Source organism: Tamandua tetradactyla, chromosome 3 (assembly GCF_023851605.1).
Source record: "Tamandua tetradactyla isolate mTamTet1 chromosome 3, mTamTet1.pri, whole genome shotgun sequence".
Lineage (NCBI taxonomy): Eukaryota > Metazoa > Chordata > Mammalia > Pilosa > Myrmecophagidae > Tamandua > Tamandua tetradactyla.
In genome coordinates, this window is record NC_135329.1 from 161,447,757 (window position 1) to 161,470,770 (window position 23,014).

General features: G+C 37.0%; 1 pseudogene; it reads left to right on the forward strand.

The window, feature by feature from the left end:
• LOC143675820 (histone-binding protein RBBP4-like) overlaps nt 1-23,014 on the forward strand; it is a 37,342-nt pseudogene that overhangs the window by 1,103 nt on the left and 13,225 nt on the right.

Genomic DNA, 23,014 nt, shown 5'->3' on the forward strand with positions numbered 1-23,014 from the left:
AGCCCTAGCCAGGGACCTAATAGAGTGCAATCTAACTCCCAGTATCATTCTCCAATATGTAGATGACCCGTTAATTTGCAGCCCTTCTGAAAAAACTTCCACAAAGGCTACAGCCACCCTATTGAATTTTTTAGCTGACAAAGGATATTGAGTCTCACCCGCCAAAGCTCAACTTTCTTCCTCCACCGTCACCTACCTAGGGCTCCACCTCACTCCTACATCCCGACACCTAACAGGAGACAGACAGCAAGCCCTCCGAGAACTCCAACCTCCAGAAAATGCTGAACAAATTTTGTCCTTCCTAGGTTTTGTGGGGTTCTTCCGACACTGGGTCCCTGACTTTTCCCTCCTAGTGAAGCCTCTTTATGATGCAGCCAAGGTGACGCCCGTGGGACCCCTAGATGACCCCTCTACTGTAGCCAAAACTTTCTTGGTTCTCCATGACACCTTACTTCAATCACCTCCACTCACTCTCCCAAATTCTAACAAACCCTTCTTCCTTTTCAACAATGAAAAGCAAGGAATAGTGGTGGGAGTCTTAACCCAACCTCTGAGACCAATTTATAATCCATCTCTCTAAACAGATGGACCCCACCACCCTTGGATGGTTTCCCTGTCTCCGAGCACTGGCTGCAGTTGCTACCCTCATGCATGAAGCTCTTAAACTTACTCTGGGTAGGCCTCTCCAAGTCCTGTCAACACATCGTCTACAAGACCTCTTATCCCATAAATCTCTCTCTCTCTGCTCACCCCTTCCTGTCTCCAGGAATTTCATTTGCTCTTCCTGGAAAACTCAGATGTCATACTCTCTGTCTTGCCTACCCTCAACCCTGCTACTCTCCTCCCTCATCATCCCCTATCAAGCCCCTCTCCACAGCCCACTCACCTTTGCACCAAAATCATGGAAGAGCTCTCCTCCCCATGCCAGGGCCTCTCAGACATGCCACTGTTGCAAGCAGATCTCACCCTTTTTATAGATGACAGCTCAATTATAGACCAACAGGGATGGCGCAGGGCTTCATACACTATAGTTTCTCTCACCGAAATACTTGAAGCTGTATGGCTCCCAGAGGGAACCACATCCCAAAGAGCTGAACTAATTGCTCTCACTAGAGCCTTACACCTAGCCAAAAACAAAGCCACCAATATTACACGGACTCCAAATATGTTTTCCTAATCACACACTGCCACTCAGCCACCTGGAAGGAGCGAGGGTTCCTTGCCACCAAAGGCTCACCTGTAATTAATGTGAAGCTTATCCAACACTTGCTTCAAGCACTTCTATTGCCCTCACAGGTGGCCATCATCCATTGCAAAGGGCACCAAACAGATAACTCTGATATCACCCACAGAAATAACTGGGCCAGTGCTGTCGCGAGAACTGACCAAAGAACCCTCACCTTTAAACCCTCCAGCACTGACTCTTTTCTTTACTCTTCCTTCCCTCCAACCTGCCTACTCTTCTAGGGAACGTGAAAACCTCCTTGTACAGGGAGGCTGCACTGCACCGGAGGGCTGGATCTTCCTCAATAACAAGGTGGCTCTTCCAACCAAACAGGCCCCCAATATTCTTTCTCAAGTACACTTGTCACTTCATATCGGACCCAGGGCCCTCACATGGTTCCTCCAGCCCTTATTCCATCACCCATCCTTTACTCAACTCATAACGTCGGTCTGCTCCTTCTGTCCCACTTGCCAAAGAACAAACCCGCAAGGAGGGTTGTGCCCCACTTTCCCAACCCATCAACTGAGGGGCCACCTTCCAGGGCAGGACTGACAAATTGATTTCACACACATGCCCACTCACAAAAAATTACAATACCTACTAACTATAATTGACACCTTAACAGTCTGGATAGAAGCTTTCCCTACTACACGGGAAACTGCTGATGTGGTGGCTGACATCCTCCTGAAACAAATCATTCCCCACTTTGGACTACCCAACTCCATCCAATCCAATAATGGCCCAGCCTTTATTTCTCAGGTGGCCCAGCAGACCTCATCGGCCTTAGGAATAGAATGGAAACTACATGTTCCTTACTGACCCCAATAGAACAAGCTAACGGTCTTATTAAGACATGATTAACCAAGTTAGCCATTGAACTACAACAATCCTGGGTTGACCTCCCTCCTCTGGCCCTTGCCCAACTACATGCTACTCCATGGGCACCTACTTTCTTAAGTCCTTTTGAGCTAATGTATGACCGCCCATTCCTACTCAATCACCACTTGCCAGTGCAGCCTCCCCCTTTGGGCTCTTACCATATCTCATTAATCAGGCATTTGCTGTGGGAACATGACAATTGATACCTGCCACAACCAGGAAAACTAATCCCGCTGATCCTCCCCACAGTCTCCAGCCAGGAGATGAAATACTCCTTAAACTGCTTCTGCCCGGACCACTCCAACCATGGTGGACTGGCCCACACACAATGATTCTCACCACTCCTATACAGTAAAACTATGAGGCAACTCCTCTTAGCATCACCTGTCATGGGTCAAACTATAAAACAGGACGAGAACCCTACACTTGTCACCCCCTGGGGCCCATTTGTGTCCACATCACTTGCACTATTCATTCTCCTATCCCCATTGAGGGCACATCCTACATATGGAACAAAATATTCAGAATGTAAACAAACTAAAAGAGGATCTCGGCCACAAAAACAAGGAACCAACTCTGCCTTAGACTGGTTTTCTTCTCCCCTAGCAACATGGCTCCTCCCATTACTAGGTCCAGTTATCCTAATCTGTCTCTTTTTTCTCCTAGCTCCCTGTCTCCTCAACTTCCTTCAGGGATGCATGAAGGAACTGTCACAGGTAGCAGTCAACCAAATGCTCCTGCATCATTACCACTGCCTACCCTCCTCACCAGATTCCTATAGCTAACCTCCTCCCTCTACTGACCATGACAACTCCAGCCTATCATCCCACATCACCCCAGTACAGCAGGAAGTAGCCAGAAGAATCTTGATACCCTATTATCACAAAAAGGCTGGAATGTTAAGTTGGGGGAACGGGGAAGGGCACTGCAACTTGAGCTGAGGAGACTGTGTCACCCCTCCCAACATGACTTCTGGAACTAATGAACTGCCCCTTCCAGACATCACCTGACCTCCATCCTTAAAAGCTGCTCATGCCAAAGCCTGCACGCAGACTCACCTCTCTCCATCTTGGGTTTGGTGAGCTCTGCCTGGGAGCACAGAAATAAACCTGCCCACTTTAAATTTCCTGGTCTACCTTCCTTCATGTCATTGAAAGGGGAAGTTTTGGGCCATGTATGTTATCATAAGAGGTGTTAGAAGAGAAAACATTGGATTGTAGAAGAGAGTGAACCCTATTGTGAAATGATGGGCTGTGGTTAATAGTACAAATATAACAATGTTCTTTCATGAATTATAATTAATGTAGAACACTATTACAAGGTGTTAATAATCAGGTGGTACACAGGAAAAACTATACCTAATGCAAACTTTGGACTATGATTAACTAATATTTTAATATTCTTTCAGCAATTGTAACAAAGGTATCTCACTAATGCAGTGTCAATAAGAGGGGAACATTGTTTTTTTACATGACTTTCCTGTAAACCTACAATCTCTCATTAAAAATAATAGTAATAATTTTTAAAAAAACATTATGCTAAGTGAAAGAAATAAGACGCAAAATACTACGTGTTGCATGGTTCCATTGATATAAAATGTAAATACAAATACATTTATAGAGATAATTAGATTAGTGGTTATGTAGGGTGGAAATATAAGGATTGAGAAGTAACTAAAAATTGGAATATAAATTGTAAGCTTTACAGCAATGCTAAAGTTCTTAACTTGATAACTGTACATAAGATATTTACATATGTGAACACCTTTGTTCTTAGAACATGTTCATAAAAGTCTTACATTTACAAGGAGCATAATGTATACAACTTATTCTCAAGGGCTAAGAAAATAGCTAGCTAGCTAGACAGATAGATGATAGATATATAGATTAGTTTAGACAGATAAATAAAATGTGGCAAAATGGTAATATCAGTGTATCTGTGTATCTGAAGTGTATGTTGGAGTTCTCTGTATGGGTTTTGTATTATTTTTAAAAATAAAAATTTAAGAGACAAATATAAACCACAGCAACCACAAAGACACATTAATAGATATGCCTACAATCACTGTGACTAGCTAATAATTACACAGGAAAAGAAAGGCAAATGAACATAAAGTTTATTTCTGTATTAAAAAAATATAAGGAATTCAGCTCTAATTGGTTACATTGAAGAGAGTTTATGAAACAACAGAAACAAACCATTATAACCAGGAAAGCTGTATTTTGCTATTTGCATTCAGGAACATGTTTTAGTGTTTCCTACATTTCCATGAAAAAGGTAAATATGCTTACTTGCCAAATAAATGATATATCCTAAAGGATTTTTGTATCTTGATTAGGAAACACATATAGAGAAACTGAACAGGAAGTCCCACCCATCCTGCTCTCCCCAAATGAAAATAAATCTTTGAACATGAAATATAAACTACTAAACATTTGCCAAGAAAAGGAATAAGTTCATTTTTCAGTTTTCCTTTTTTTCTTTTACAGGAATAACTAATATCTTTGAAGAGAGTTAGAGAATACAGAGAGGCCAATAAGTAAAAAAAAGCTAAGTTAAATTGTCCAGAAAGAAACTACACACAGATGCTACTTGAGCAAAAACTGGAGAAGCAGGCAGGATTTCAAGAGCTTCTGACATTTTAATATTGTTTCCCTCAGAGATATGAACTCTATTTTGCAAGAATACTAAATTTGTATATATGCATTATAAATATAATGCTTTTGGAGCTAGAGTATAATAGGTTAGAGCCCAAGCTTAAAGCCAAGCTCTAACATTTTGTCACTGCATCCTCTTTGGGCAAGCTACTTTATCTCTCCTTAAGATACAATTATTCCTTTTATTATTTTTTTTTTTTTACTTTTTTTTTTTCACATGGGCAGGCACCAGGAATCGAACCCGGGTCCTCTGGCATGGCAGGCAAGCATTCTTGTCTGCTGAGCCACCATGGCCCATCCATCCCTTTTATTAAGATAAAGTTATGGGGCCAAGTGATCCCATTAGTACCCAGGAGTGCCTAGAACTGAACAAGCAGAGTGAACAGTACTGTATATTATATGTAGTTAACATTGCTATTTTTTATTTGATTTTGCAAATTTCTCTCTGGTTTTATGTTATCTTAACAATTAAGAAAAACAAGCTATTTTACATCACTGGTAATGTTTTGACACTAAGTTTAATGGAATAGTGGTCTTTAAATATATATATTCCTGGTCATTCCATAAAATTAAAGTAAAAATTTTTATTGATTGATTATATTAACTGAAGCAAAAACAGATGTGACTTGAAAAATAACAAATTTAGACAATATAAGAATACACACAAATAATTGGGAACTCTCAAAATTATAGTCAGTTAATCAGCACATATCTATTAAATACCTACTAGGTGCCAGCTTCCATTCTAACTGTAAGAATGGTGAACAAGATATTTAAGAATCTCATAATTGATTCTAAGTCACCGTCTAAATATATGAGATAATTTGGCATTGATTGTAATAATTTTGTAAATTTTTGCTCTTAAATTATTTTAAAGTGGTATGTTGTGTTTAGATTATGAATGTTAAAAAATATTTGTTTTTCTTGACTAAACTACACAGATGTTATTTATTATTTTTAAATAAACACCTGGATTTAATTTGCTAACTTTTAAGGATTTTTACAAACTTTATATATGAGACTTGTCATAGAATGAATTATCTTGTAATTCTATTATGCAATTTCCTTCAATAAGCTGCCTTTATTTTTTTCTAAGCATACAAATAAATCATGCTCATTAATACAACATCAATTTCTATTCAAAAGAATAAGGAATAAAGTTGAAATCATAATACCTTAAGGCAAAAGCATTAACTTTTTAATGGCTATTATTTAATTTATCCCTTCATGCACATGTAAACATACACACACATCCCTGTAAGATGATATAACTTTAAAAAAAACTATACAAATATATTTTTTACATGAATGGGATAATTTAGTTCTAACCAATACAATAAGACTATACGAAAAAAAACCCTCAGAAATATAATAAAGAACCATTTTCAAGTTATTGTTTACCTAAAAAAATCAACCAAAATATAAAAATAAAAACATTAAAATAAATAATAGAGTTCAGGAAGTTAGCTAGGTCCCAGATTAACCTCCCTCCCTCCCCTTTTTTTCTTCCTTCCTTCATTACTTCATTTTCTTTCTTCCTTCTCTTTCTGTATACACATGTGCACATACACACATTATATACACATTCCTATATTCCACAATAAACTGAAGGGATATTTAAAAAAAGAGGAGAGACCTGATTAAGAGATGAGACATATCATGTTCCTAGATATGATACCAATGCTGTACAGAAGTTAATTCTATATATAAATTTCATTTCTAATCAAAACATCAACAGGATTTCATTTTTACAGAAAAAAATATTCTACAACTCATCTGGAGGAATAAATAAGAACAGACAAGAAAAAAATGTTTTCATGTAGAACAATTAATAGGTATTTTCTGTACAACTTGTCAGCTATAACAACTAATCTTAAACAGATATTAAGTTTGCTTTCTGTGTAGAAACAAATAATTAAGTGTTAAGTATAGAGGCAGATCCAGGGAATCTATTACATGTTAAAGATGACATTTCAAATCATGAAGTATTAAAAATATATAGTGGTCAAGTACCTTTAACAAAGTATAAACTTACTTTAAACAAAAAAGTTTAGACTTGTACTTCATTCCATAAATTCCAAATAATATTAAATAATTAACTGGAAAGAAAAACTATAAAAACCTGTAATTGTTTTAAAAGTGAGGAATAATCTAGTTTTCATCAAAAAAGTTAAGTGGTTTAATGATATTCTAAGTTTTTAGCATCTAGGACACACAGGCACAAACCACAGAGAAGGGTTGCCTGTTGGGCAATGACCAATCAGCATGGAGAGCACAATATACAACCAAATATGGCCCTATTGCTCTCACTAGCTGACATGAAAAACAAAACAAAACAAAGCAAAACAGAAAAGATCTATTAATATAAAGGAATGTTCAGTAATGTTCTTATACACAACCAATGACCTAACTGAGGAGTCAGTTAAGGAAAAAATTCCATTCAAAATAGAAACTAAAAGTCTCAAATACTTAGGAAAGAACTCAATTAGGGATGTAAAGGATTTCCACACAGAAAACAACATAACATTGGTAAATGAAATCAAGGAACATCTAAATAGTTGGAAAGACATTCCCTGCTCATGGATAGGAAGGTAAAATATAATTAAGATGTCAATTCTCACCAAACTGATCTACAGATTCCACATAGTACCAATGAAAACTTCAACAACCTCTTTTGAACACTTGGAAAAGCTAGTTACAAAATTCATCTGGAAAGGAAAGAAACCCCGAATAGCTAAAAGTATCCTAAAAAAGAAGAACAAAGTGGGAAGATAAACACTTTCTGACTTTAAAATTTATTATAGAGTCACACTGGTCAAAACAGAATGGTACTGACACAAGCATAAAAGTATTGAACAATGGAATTAAATTGAGAGTGCAAAAATAGACCACCAAATCTATGGTCAACTGAATTTTGACAAGGCCCCAAATCCACTGAACTGGGACAAAACAGTCCTTTCAATAAATGGGCATGGAAGAACTGGATATCAATAGCCAAAAGAATGAAACAAGATCCCTCTCTTATACCCTATACAAAAATTAGCTCAAAATAGATCAAACACCTAAATATAGCACCATATAGCTTCTAGAAGAAAATGTAGGGAAACATCTTCAAGACCTAGTAATAAGAGGCAGCTTCTTAAACTTTACACCCAAAGCACAAGCAACAAAAGAAAAAACAGATAAATAGGAACTTCTCAAAATCAAATGGTTCTGCACCTCTAAAGACTTTCTCAAAAAGGTGAAGAGGCAGCCAACTCAATGGGAGAAAATATTTGGAAATCACACATCAAACAAAGGCTTGATATCCTGTATATATAAAGAAATCATATAACTCATCAACAAAAGAACAAACAACCCAATTATAAAATGGGCTGAAGATATGAATAGGCCTTTTTCTGAAGAGGAAATACAGATGGCTCAAAAGCATATGAAGAGCCCGTGAGAACTCGTGCATCAAGTCGAAGGACTTCCACTGCAAAAAAAAAAAAAAAAAAAAAAAAAAAGCATATGAAGAGATGCTCATTATCATTGGCTATAAGGGAACTGCAGATCAAGATTACAATGAGATACCACCTCACACCTATAAGAATGGCTGCTATTAAGCAAACAGGATACTATCAATGTTGGAGAGGATGTGGAGAAATTGGCACACTTATACACTGCTGGTGGAGATGTATAATGGCACAGCCACTATAGAAGACAGTTTGGTGGTCCCTAAGGGAACAAAATATCGAGTTGCCCTATGACCCAGCAATAGCACTACTTGATATATACCAAGAAGAGCTGAAAGCAGTGACACAAACAGACATTTGTACACCAATGTTCATGGCAGCATTATTCACGATTACCAAAAGATGGAAAAAATCTAAATGTCCATCACATCAACAGACAAGTGGATTAACAAAATGTGGTATATACATATGATGGAATATTATGCAGCAATAAGATAAAATGACATCCTGAAGCATATGACAAGATGGTTGAGCATTGAGGACATAACGCTGAGTGAAATAAGTAAGACACAAAAGAATAAATACTGCATGCCTCCACTTTTATACATAGATACATAGAACCTAAGGATGGGTGAATGGATAGCTAATGAGGTTGAACTCCAATGTAAGGGAATAGATGGAAGTGAAGGCAGTTTTCTAGTGGGTATATAAGTAATAGGAACATGTTGAAGGTGAACAAGATTGAAGGGGCATATAGACCTATATGTCCCACTGATTAACACTAGAAGTATAAATCAGTTTTTTCAAGAACTACTTCAAAGGTATGATTCGTGTATAAAGAGTGTTTAATTCCAGGGTACGGGGGAAAAACTGCTATTGCATGCTATGGGCTATGTTTAACAGGAAAACATCAGCAGTACCACAGCAATAGCAGAGGTAAATGATAGGGAGATGGACAAGAGTAAAGGGGAGGTTTAGATTTCCTACTTGGTGAGGGTGTGTTTTTTGGTTATCTTTCTCTTGGGAACAATGAAATTATCTAAAATTGAAAGTATTGATGGACTGTGGACTTTGGGCATTATACATGATGCCTAATGAATGCAGGTGGCTGAAAGATGCACTAACTGAGAAGTAGATTGGTGAATGATAGTGTATATATATGATCAGACATTGTACTGTTAAAAAAAAAAAGGAATGAAGTTGTGAGGCATACAGTGATGGGAATGAACCTGTGGGGCATTTGGTGAGGCAAAACAAGCCAGAAACAAAAGAACAATTATTGTATGGTATCCTTGAGAAAATGCCTATAAGAAAACGGGCCTAGATTGTAAGCTCTTATAGCAGACACATAGTCCACATGGTCATTACTATTTCTGGATTTTGAAAGGCTGTTTTATATATCTATAGCCTGGTATTTAGAGAAAGAATGAAGCCAATCAGGTCAGGATTAAGATAATTCAGAACACAGGGGTAAAGAAAGAAGACAGTGTCTACATTTTAGAGCTGCACCTACTCTTTGAGACAAAAGGAAGAAAGGTTTATTTTGTCTAGAATCTAAATTTTCTGTAGCTCACAATCTAACTCAACCTGTCTAGATAGCTCATTTGAACAACTGAAATACAGGGTTCCAGGAATAAGAATGAGGGCCTTTAATCCTGTATAGTTTAGTGTAATGCCTAGATACATCCCAGAGTATATCAAGCATATAATCAAAAGGTATTGGCAAGGTCTCTCGAGGGATAGGAGACAAAACATGGAACTATTAAACTTTACTATCGGGGAATCCTCTGATACTGTGTCAAACATTGGAGACACCCAAATCAATAGGCCAAGCCCTTCATCTTGAGGCTTACTCTTGTGGTGCTTATGTATATAGCAGAAAAGCTTAGCTTACCTATAGGTATGCCTAAGAGTTACTTCCAGAGGACATCTTTTGTTGCTCAAATGTGGCCTCACTGTCTCTAAGCCCAAATCTTTAAGTGAAACCATTGCCGTCCCCACTATATGGGACATGACATCCAGGGGTAAAGGTTTCCTGGTGACATGGGAGATGACTCCCTGGGATGAGTCTGGCCCCAGCACCATGGGATCAACAATTCCATCCAGACCAAAAGGTGGAAAAGAAGTGCAACTAATAAAGTATCAGTGGCAAAGAGAATTCAAATAGAGTTGAGAGGCTACTCTGGAGGTCACTCTTAGGCAAACTTCAGTTAGACATTGCTACCTATCATAACGTGCCAAACCCCAACCAAAACAATTGCAGCCAATCCAAAAGAACACCTAGGGCTATACATAAGATTCTACGATGATTTCATGCATGAGGGTAACTTTCCAGAAACCAATAACCTCCAGATGGGTTCCTGGATCAGATAAGTCCTGAAACTTAGAGGGCCCAGCCTCTCCAGAACATCAGCTAGTTCCATCTCCCTACCCCATATTATTGAACATCCCCTTCCAACATGAAAGAGTTAGAATAGCCATAGCCCAGATACCCCTAAAGAGTTGGATAGAAAGATCAAGGGTGATGGTTGAGTTATACAGAGAAGGTAGGTTTCAACAAATGAATATGATTGCTGAGCATTTGATTGATGTTTCTTTTAGTCTCTAGTATCTTAGAGCAGCTAGAAGTAAAAACCTAAAATCGTGAAATTGTAACCCATAACAAACTCTGAAATCTGTTCCACAACTAATTGCTGTGCTGTGCTTTGAAATTTATTGTTTTTTTTGTATGTATGTTATATATCACAAAAAAAGAAAAAAAGTGATTATGATGATTAAAAAAACATATTGATTCCTCTAGTCTCCTATATTCAGGAGCAGATAGAAGGAAAAATCTGAGAGGATGGTATGGTAGCCCATGACAAACTCTGGGATCTCTCCTGTAACTACTTGTAGAGGAGTACTCTGAAAATTATTTTTTTTTCTTTCTTTGCTTTGTATATATGTTATAATATACAATTAAAAAGTTTAAAAAATATTAATGAGTTCTATGCACTAAGTATCATTGTTTACATGAACCACTGTCCTCTTTCAGGACCAAATCAAGAGACCATGAAAGGCTGTTAAAGGAGCCAATCCAAATGACAGATGCTGTGCTCTGCCAAGACCATTGTGCTCTTTTGCTCTCCATGGTTTATGTTCAAATAAATTCAGATAATAGTGGATATAGCTAAGCTTTACTTGTGAGTAAAGTTTAAATTTATGTCAGACTCTGTTCTTCAAATCATTAATCTAGAAAAATATATAGTATAAATGAGAAGGAAATCAATTAAAATTGACAAGTGGATAATGCAAGGCATCTCAAATACACTTTTGAAGAAATGTGTATAAATAATGTGTTGGTGGATGGTGGTGAAGAGAACAGTCATGGTAGATACCAAAATTTTGAGTATCTCATACCAAGGGAATGAGATAACTGTGCTAGCATAGTAAAGTTTCCAAAAACTTTCCTTAGAAGATTCTAAAAAGCTAATGGTAGATAGGATCATGGTGTTGAGTTGGAGTGAGTAGGAGTAGATAATAAAGGTCACTTTTAACTGTAAGACTTTAATGGCATGTTTGCATCTGACATTGCTTTTTTATTTTCAAATATAATTATGATCACCAGTTTGAATTATTTTTTTTAACTTCATTCTCCCGGCCTTTTTCTTAACACATTATTTTTGGTTTAAACCTATCATATAATACTTCAAAAAGATCATCTTTTATTATAGTTCTCTCTGTATGCTGTATGTCACTATCTCTCCATTAGACTTCTAATATTATAATGCTAGAGATCATGTCTTATTCACCTCTCTACCTGTAATATTACCTGGGAAATGAATCCTCATCTATAAATTCGAAAGTTTAACAAGCTGCCTGAATAATCAATATTCTTACCTGTCAAGTAAATTTTCCTTCACTTTGAAAGTTTTAGTTTTCTTTGCTCCAATTTTCAGGCAAACAGGGATAAAGCAAATACAAGAAACACATAGTAAATTCAAATTCATATTTTGATATTTTTAAATGTATCCAATCAAAAAATGTTCTATAATAATAAGTTGTTGGTAACAGTACATATTGGGGCCATTCTGATAGCACACTTATGAAACTCAAAGGGATCCTTTAGGAACTACATATTCTTGGATTATTTTAATAGTTGTATAATATTGAAACAGTTAAATTAAATTATGTAATTATATCCTTTTGACCATATTGCTTGTAAAAGTTAAATTAAAAATAAAAGAATTTAAGTTAAAAGTAATCCAAACCACCAGCTAGCCAACTTTTCACAAACAAACAAATAAAAAGTAACTTTTGTCATTTTGGCACCTTCTATGTAAGTGCCAATTCAGGCTGAGACTGAATTTCAGCTATGCGATGAAATGTTCTCATAATATTTTCCAGGTAATCTATCTTTCATAGGGGCTTCCAGTTGCAAGATACAGTGCAGAGATGTGGTGTAATGGAAAGAGAAAAGACCCTGGCTGCCCTGAAATGCAGACCATGCCACTGACTAACTGAGAAAGACTGACTCTATGATCCTACTGGGGACAAGACTAGAACAGAATACCCAGACTTTCCAAATCAATGGCCATATAGTTATAATCATTTTTAAAACTGTGATAAGGGACTTTCAGGCAGAAATACTTATCCAGAAGCAATATTTTAATCAAAATCGTTTTGTTACTTCCCATTCATAGCTTGTGGTACCATTTAATTTGCCTCTTATAAATGCTAGTGTCTGGCATAATAAACCTGGAATTCCTTTAATGCCACTGATAGCTTCAGCCGGGCCGCGCGACCGGTACACTGGGTGGGTTTGGGGCGAGCTCGCGGGAATTAACCTGGGTAAGCTGAAGCCGGCGCTTTCCCCAGCCGGCGGTCACGAGCTAAGTCTTCACTGAGGCCAGATACAGGTTAAAGCTTTATTGATACACTCCGGGATGGGCCACCTGGGAACCCGAGGAGTGAGATGTCTGGGGTCCAAAGACCCCGGGGCTCGGACGACCCAGAGCGGGGTAAGCGTGGGGCTTAAGTACTCTCGGGGAGGGGTGGAGTCTTGGGCGCACACGTCAGGAAGGGACAGCCAATCACACAAGGCAGGAGGCAGTTGCTAGGCTGAGGGCTTAGGTTAGGTATAGAGGAGTGAAGAGAATAACAGGAAGGCTTGCGGTTTAGTGGTGAGCTACGGAAATGGGCGGTCTACAACAAGAGGGGGAAGGGGGGAACAGAGAGGGGGGTTACAGGTACGGAGGGCAGAGAGTGAATGTAGAGAGGGAGAGAAGGATTAAAAAATTTTAAGCATGGCTAGGCTCCAGTCCCTGAGAAATATGCCACACTTTAACATTTTCATAGAGAAGTCAATTTATTGACCAATCAATTATGGATACTATTGAGCAGTGGACTAGGCTCAAGGACTTAAATATAAAGGTCCTTTAGAATATTATAAACAAAGTTCTCTCTTAATTCTTTTATAAAATTTGCACTAGTTCTGAAAATTTGAAAATGAATATGACAAAAAAAGGTTAGCAATGCTCTTCTCACTGATATGATTGAGGCAGTTATGCAGAAATTTCAGATTTTTAGAATGTTTATGAAATATAGTGCAAGACACAGACAGCAAGCCACAGTTTTTTCATCTTTAAAGTGAAGGGTTATACTACATATGACTACCAAATTTTTGACACCAGATGTTATGGTTTTTCAAAGATTAAAATTTTTAAAAAGTGGAAAACCTGGGCGGGCCATGGTGGCTCAGCAGGCAGAGTTCTCGCCTGCCATGCTGGAGACCTGGGTTCGATTCCTGGTGCCTGCCCATGCAAAAAAAAAAAACAAAAACAAAAAGTGGAAAACCTAATTCTCTTTATCTACTTTCTAGATAATGATGATAGCTATTATATAATGTTTTTATACTACCATCTGACAATGATATAGACTGTTTTCTATATTCTTAAGCCAAACCATAAATTTCTCTGTCAATATAAAGTTTCTCCCACAGATAATCAGAGCAAAAAGGCCTAGCTAGCAGTTTAGTGTAAGAATTAAATTAAATATAATGTGAACGGAGCTCCAGGACTCAGTCCTTCCACCAAAACAATTATTATACAACAGGCAGGAACTCTCTGAAAGAACTAGTTTGAAGCTCTGGAGGCCAAAAGAACACTGTACAGCATGCAGGAAATAGCAGGAGGAAGAGGTTGATTAATTAAAGAGCAGTGAATTGCTCTCTCCATGTGGCAGCTACTTGTGCCCAGCATCATCCTAACTCTTGTGTCAGGCTTCTGTGGAGTCCAATCCCTGACTAATTGCTGGTAAGAGAAATGGACATGGAAATCCTCTTCCCCAAGAACAAGGGTGGACAAGGCTGATCTCTGAATAAGGTTTTAGATTAGCGAATTTGGATTACTGGGCTCTGGCACAGAGGGAAGTTATTGTTTCAACTTGCCCTGGACAAAGGCAGTGGTAGCCACTGTTCCAACCCTCCCTCAAGAGGGGTGGTGATGGAGACTTAAAGATGCGTTCTCAGAGCTGTGGGGACAATTAGCTGAAGGGCTGTATTTGCTAGCAGGGCAGGAAAACTCATCTTCAGGAAGTCACTGGAGAAGCTTCTGAGCCCTTCCTGAACCCCTCCTCAGGGCACATTGGAACCAGTCTATAACCCCTTTGTAAGTTCCTGGACCTGTTCTGTCTGGAAAAGACTGACTTAGGAAAATATTCTCCACTGTGCCCTCCTCCCAGAATTTGCCCTCCAGGTAAAAGTAGCTTGAGACAATAAAAGAATATAAAAAATTACTGAAGCAGAGAGTCTGGGGGAAAAAAGGCCTGCCAGCATCATACACTTGGGAAAGAGAGGTGTACTTTCAGGGGAGCAGGAGAACTGTAAACAAGGTAACTTCAAAACAACAAATAAGCAAAAACCCAGGACCAGACAATGGTCCAGAAAAGACAGGGAAAACCCTGCATACTGCATTTGACTTGGGCAGACATTCTTGACAGGGGGGCTGAAGCTCAAGGAAATCGCTATCTTCTCATCAGCTGATTACAAAAGCAAGAAACAGACATCCCAGGGAAGAAATTCTAGAGTTAACAATTTAAAATATTATAATATACAGTGTACAAGAAAATAGTACAAGAGAGGCAAGGAAAAAGGAAATGGTGGCCCATTCAAAGGAAGAGGATAAAAATCCATTGAACATCAACAAAGGAGATGGGAATGTGGACATACTGAACAAAGTCTTTAAAAAATGGTCTTAAAAATGGTGAAGGAGATAAGGAAATTTCAGGGAATGAGCTAAAGAATATCAGGAAAACAATGAAAATCTCAGTAAAGAGATAAAAATTTGAAAAGGAATCAAACAGAACTACTGGAGTTGAAGACTACAAGAGTTGAAATGAAAACTACCCAGAAGGATTTCAAGAGCAGATTGGAACTGGTAGAAGAAAGAATCAGTGAACTTAAAGACAAGACTCTTGAAATAAGTCAGGTTGATGAACAAAAATAAAAAAAGAAATATTAAAAACAAAAATAGCCTGAAGACACCTCTGGGACACCATTAAGCACACCAATATATGCATCATGGGAATCCCAGAATGAGAGGAAAAAGAGAAAGGGGCAGAAGGAATAGTCAAAGAAATAATAATAGAGAATTTCTAAGACTTAGCAAAAGACATGAATATATACTTCCAAAAAGTTTAGAGAATTGCGAACAGGATAAACATGAAGAAAAATACACTCTATATATACTGATTACATGACCAAATGCAAAAGACAAAGAGAATGTTTTTAAAGCTGCAAGAGAAAAGCAACATGTTACAAAAGAGTCCCATTAGATTTGAGTACTGATTTTTCATCAGAAAATATAGAGGCAAAAAGGCAGTAGGTTGAAATAATTATAGTACTGAAAGAAAACAAAAATAATAATAATTTTATAACTGGTGAGACACTCTTTCAAGAATGAGGGAGAGACCTTCTCAGATTTAAAAAAAAAAAAAAAAAAAGCTGGGGAGCTCATCACTGGACCTGCCCTATAAGCAATGCTATAGGAATTTCTCTGTCCTAAAAGGAAAGGATAGTAGACAGTGGTTCAAAGAAATATTAAGAAATAAAGACCTGTAGTAAAGGTAACCATGTGAGTAATTCTAAATGCCCAGTATTATTGTATTGTATTATTTTGTATGTAACTATGCTTCTTACTCTCTATAGGTGCTAAAATGCAAATACATAAAAATTAATGATAAATATATGCTTTTGGATATACAATATTGAAAGATATAAGTGCTAACAAGTGCAAAAAAAATGGTAGGGGAACAGAGGAGTAAAGGAAAAGTTTATATGCATGATCTAAAAGTGAAGTTGGTATCAAACTAAATATGCTTGTTATATTAAATTTTAACACCATGTCAAACACAAGAAAAATAGATGAAAAATATATCTAGATATAAGTGAGAAGGCAGTCGGTATGGTACAAAACAAAAAGTCAAACAAATATAAAGTAGCATTTATGGAAGTGAAAGGCAAAAAATATATCACTGGCAAATAGTAAAATGGCAGAAGAATGTCATGTGTTATCAGTAGTGACTTTAAATGTAAATGTAATAAACTTTCCAGTCAAAAGGAAGAGATTGGAAAAAGCATGATCCAATCCTACATTGTCTTCAAGAGACTCCACTTAAAGTCAAAGATACAAGTCAGTTGAGGGTGAAAGCATGGAAAAAAATGCACCATGCAAGTAGTAAACAAAAGAGACCTGGGGTGGCTATACTAAATCAGATAAAATGGACTTTAGGTAAAAAACAATCATGAAGGACAAGAATGGTCATTATATGCTGATAAAGAGGATGATTCAACAGGAAGATGTATCAATAATAAATATAAATGCATCTAAGAGCAATGTTAAAAATATATGAACAAATGCAGACACATTTGAAGGAAGAAACTGACAGTTCTACATTAATTGGAGGAGAGCTTAACACAACACTCTCTATGGATAGGACATCAGCAAGAAGATCAATGTGTAAGTACAGGACTTGAATGATGCACTAAGCCAACTAGCCATGACATACATATAGAACACTATACCCAATGTAAACATGAGGCACACTCTTCTCAAGTGCCCATGGATTTTTTTCTTCAGAATAGATCATAAGTTGGGTCACAAAACAAGTTTCTATAAACCCAAAAATATTGAAATCATACAATGTATAGTCTCCAACCACAACAAAATGAAGGTAGAAATCAATAACAGGGAAAAAATGGACAAGTATGTGGAAATTGAACAACATACTCTTAAAAAATGGGTTAAAGAGAAATAAGTAACTTTTATTAACAAATATTTAGATAGACTGACAAAAAAGAGAGAGAATTTTACAGAGGAATTGTAGCAATCATTCCAAGAAGATTTAAATACAATTCTCCTCAAACTCTTCCAGAAAATTGAAGAGGGAATACTCCCTAATTGATTCTATTAGGCCAACATCAACCTCATGCTAAAGCTGTATAAAGATATCACAAGAAAAGAAAACTATACATAAATAAATCTTAGTAATATAGATTTAAAAATCCTCAATAAAATGCTAGCAAACCAAATCCAAAGCATATTAAAAGAATTATATACCATGATCTAGTGGGATTTATTGTTGGTAAGCAAGGGTGGCTCAACATAAGAAAATCAATTAATGTAATACACCATGTTATCAGAATGAAGGAAGAAAAAAAAACATGATCATCTTAATTGATAATGAAAGGGCATTTGAGAAAATATAGCATCCCTTCAGGTAAAAATATGCCAAACTTTAGGGATAAAAGGAACTTCCTCAAGATGTGTATTAGTCAGGGTTCTCTAGAGAAACAGAATCAACAGGGAACACACACAAATATAAAATTTATAAAGGTGTCTCATGTGACCGTGGGAATGAAGAGTCCAAAATCCTCAGGGCAGGCTGTGAAGCCGATGATTCCGATGGAGGGTCTGGATGAACTCCACAGGAGAGGCTCGCCAGGCGAAGCAGTAAGAGCCATCTGTTCTGAATCCTCCTTAAAAGGCTTCCAGTGTTTGGATTAACATTACTCATTGCAGAAGTTACTCCCCTTTGGCTGATTCCAAATGGAATCAGCTGTGGATCCAGCTGACATGATCATGATTTAATTCTATGAAATGTCCTCATTGCAACAGACAGGCCAGCACTTGCCCAACCAGACAAACAGGTACTACAACTTGGGCAAGTTGACACATAAACCTGACCATGAAAAGATGATAATGGGCAAATATGAAAAGCTCACAACTAACATCCTACTTAATGGGGAAAGACTGAAAGCTTTTCCACTAAGATCAGTAAAAAAAACAAACAAGAATGCCTGCTGGCACCAATGTAACTTTCCCTATTTGCAGATGATATGAAGAAAGTTCTGGAAAATCCACAACAAATTTCATAGAGCTAATAAATGAATTCAGCAAAGTGGTGGGGTGGAAGACCAACACTCAAGAATCAGCACTGTTTTGGAAAGACTGGAAGTGCCTAAATGGTTAATAAATGTTCCAACCCTTCATTGCTTTAAATCCATTTAAGGACAAAGCCAGTGTTCATGGACTTTAACCAAACCAAGAATACCATTTCCTGAATTTACTCTTTCACTGTGTTTGATGTAGTTGAAAGTTGTTTTTCCTCAAAGGTATTTAACAAGTCCACCAAGTCACAGGCAAAATTCCAGATTCTGACTGAGTTTCTACCTTTGGAGTTATGCTGCTATTTTTACCTTTCAGCTTGGGAGAAATGGGAGAAGTACCTCTGAATATTTACTTTGCAAGAAAAGGAAAAGCTATGGTTATAACTTTATTAGAAACCATTAGCTTCTATCAACTTCTGTAGTTAAGGATTACAGAAATAGACTTTGATGATGAGAAAACAAACTGTTAAACAACAAAAAGGTCACATGTATGATAACTTGAGATAAATGTATTCCAGCATGGAAAAAATTAAGTGTTTCTATACACAAGCAATGAACAACCAGAAGAAGAAATCAATAAAAGAATTCCATTCACAATAGCAACTAAAGGAATCAAATATCTAGGAATGAATTTAACAAAGGATTTAAATACTTGTACACAGTAAACTATAAAACATTGCTATAAGAGGGCAGTGTGATGGTGGCTCAGGGGCAGAATTCTCACCTGTCATGCCAGAGACCTGGGTTTGATTCCCCGTGCCTGCCCATGCAAAAAAAAAAAAAAAAAAAAAAAGTTGCTATAAGAAATCAAAGAACCAAATCAATGAAAAGACATTCTAGATTCACAAATTGGAAACCTAAATATTGTTAAGATGTCTACACTACTGGTTTTTGTTTGCTACAGCTGCCAGAATCGCAATATACCAGAAATGCATTGGCTTTTATAAAGGGGATTTATTTAGTTACAAGTTTACAGTTCTAAGGCCATTTAATATCCAAACTAAGCCATCTAGACAGAGATACCTTGACTCCAAAGAAAGGCCTGGATGGCATCTGGGTTTCCTCTATCACGTGGGAAGTTATGTGGTTGGTGTCTGCTTGTCCTATCTTAGTGTCATGGTTAGGGACAGGTGTCAACTTGGCCAAGTTGTGGTACCTGTTCATCTGATTGGGCAAGCGCTGGCCTGTCTGTTGCAATGAGGACATTTCATAGGATTAGGTCATGATCACGTCAGCTACATCCACAGCTGATTCCATTTGTAATCAGCCAAAGGGGAGTGTCTTCTGCAATTAGTGATGCTAAATCCAATCATGGGAAGCCTTTTAAGGAGGACTCAGAGGAGACAGGTTTCATTCCTGCTTTGGCTGGTGAGCCTCTCCTGTGGAGTTCATCCAGGCCATCCATCGGAGTCATCGGCTTCGGAGCCTGCCCTGTGGATTTTGGACTCTGCGTTCCTACGGTCACGTGAGACACTTTCATAAATTTTATATTTGCAAGTGTTCCCTGTTGATTCTGTTTCTCTAGAGAACCCTAACTAATACACTTAGTATCACATGGGAAGGTACATGGTAACATCTGCTGAGCTCCTCTCATGGCTTCTGGTTTCAAATGGCTCTCACAGATACTATGGGTCCTTCTGGCATTTCCCTTTACATCTCCAAACATATGTTTCTGAGCCTTCTCCCTCCATGACCTCTCTTAAAGACTCCAAAAAACTAATTAAGATCCACCTTGAATGGGCAGAGTCACATTTCTACCTAATCAAAGGTCCCATCCACAATTGAGTGTATTTCATCTCCATGGAAGTAATTTATCAAAACATCACACACACACCCAAAAATCACACCCACAATTGGGTGTGTCACATCTCCATGGGAACAACTTAATTAAGAGGTCCCACCCTATGATATTTAATCATGGTTAAAGAACACGGCTGCCCCCACAAGATTGGGTTAGTTGATACATAACAGTTTCAAACCAGCACACTACCCAAAACAATTTATAGATTCAATGCAATCCCAAACAAAATTCCAATAAACTTCTTTGCAGAGATGGAAAAGACAACCATCAATCCTTATATGGAAATGTAAAGGCCTCAAATAACTAAAGCCACCTGGATAAAAACATTAAATTGGAGGATTTGCTTTCTGATCTTAAAATAAATTACAGAGCCACACTAATCAAAATAACATAGTACTGGCACAAGGAGAGACATTAGACAAATGGATGAATTGAGAACTCAAAACTAACCCTCACATTTATGGCAAGTTGATTTTTGACAAGGAACAAAGATTACTCCATTGGAAAAAAACAGTCTTTTCAACAAATGGGGATGGGAAAACTCAATTTACATTTGCAAAAAAGAAGAAGGTGGACTCCTACCTTAAACCATTTGCAAAAATCAACTCAGAACGGATCAAGGACCTTAATATAAGAGCTTGAACTATATTAAGTCCAAGAAGTAAAAGTAGGGAAACATCTTCAATAACTTGTGTTAGGCAATTGACTCTTAGATTTTACACCCAAAGTACAATCAACAAAAGAAAACAAAATAGATAAATGGGACCTCATCAAAATTAGAACCTCTTGAGCCTTGAAGGACTTCATCATGAAAATAATATGGCAATCTATATAACAGGAGAAGATATTTGGAAACTGCATATCCTAGATAGGTTTGATATTCAAAATATGTAAAGAAATCCTTTATCTTAACCACAAAAGGAAAAAAATCCAAATTAAAAATGGGCAAAAGACATGAATAGGCATCTCTCCAAAAGAAGATATACAAATGACCAGAAAGCATGAAAGATGTTCAATATCCTTAGCCATTAGGGAAATGCAAATCAAAACTATGAGATATCATTTCACACCCTTAGTGTGAATGAAGTCCTGATACATGTGATGAAATGGACGTACCTTAAAGATATCATGTTGTGTGAAATAAGCCAGACAGGAAAGATCAAATATTATGTGATCCTACTGTTTTGAAACAATTAGTATATAAAAAAAAAAAACATGGAGTCAGAATCTAGAATATAGGTTACAAGATGGGGATAGGGAATGGGAGGTTGAGGCTTAAAATATATAGGGTTCCTATTTAGAATAATGGAAATATTTAGATAATAGATGGTGGTCATGGTAGCACAATATTGCAAATGCAGTTAACTGAAATATATAGCTCAATATGATTAAAAGGAGAAATGTTAGATTGTATATATGTAACAGAACAAAAATTAAAAAAACAAATCCATGGAAATACACTACACATACAGGGAACCCTAACTGAAACCATGGAACTTAATTAATACTACAACTATTATAATGTGCTATTATTGATTGTAACAAAAGTTCTATACCAATGCAAGGTGTTGGTGGTGGGGTGGTGTAAGGAAATCCTGTATGTTATGCATAATTGTTCTGAAAACCCACAACTTATATAATAAGAATTTTTTAAATTAAAAATATTAAGCTATGTGTCATGACACCATTTCCTAGCCAAAATGAACACTAGCCAAAATGAAACAAAAAGTCATTTAAAATCAGGCATAGAACATATGCAGTTGGGGGACAATCCCAAATGTATAATGAACTCATAATTTATCACCTAGTGTTTGCTTTGCAAACATAATTTATCACCTAGTGTTTGCCAGTCAATTTCCTCAGTGTAGTTAGTCACTGACCTTGGAAACATAGGTTGTCTTCCATAATTTACATCAAGCATCTTCCCTCATCAGTCCACTACACTGTTGTTCTTACCATAACTTGGCTTAATTCAAGCCAACTTCTTAATGTGGGAGATAGAAACAGTTTTTTTTATCTTAAATATAAGAAGATTTACTGTAACGTGGAGAGATGGAAGTGGGAGGAGGCCACACAATAAATGGGAAGTTTGAAGAACTGGTTAGAAAAATGGGAAGAATCCAAGGGAATCTCTTGAGGGTTATGCAGCATCTTAGAAACAATCACATAGTAGATGGTCAGCCTGGATGTTGTGCCCCCACTGCCATAATAATGACCTGGAATACTGTAAGCATTGAGTGAACCAGCGGCTCAGAAAGAGAAACTAGCCTCTTCAACAACAATATGTCATTGATATAATGAAATGTGATTTTCTGGAAGGAAGACAAGAAGGTATTAGGAAGAAAATGAGAAGTTGTATTGCAGGAAAAAAACCCATATCCACTATACCTAATTTGTATACCCAGCTCTGCTTTATATCCTGCAATTTAGGTCATTCATTTAACCACACAACATTTATATATTAAATTTGCTTGTCATCAGCTGTATGGTTTAACATGTTTTTGCTTATATCAAGTTACAAAATGAGAAAGCACTTTGTAATATTTTTTTAGTAATATAAATTTTAGAAAC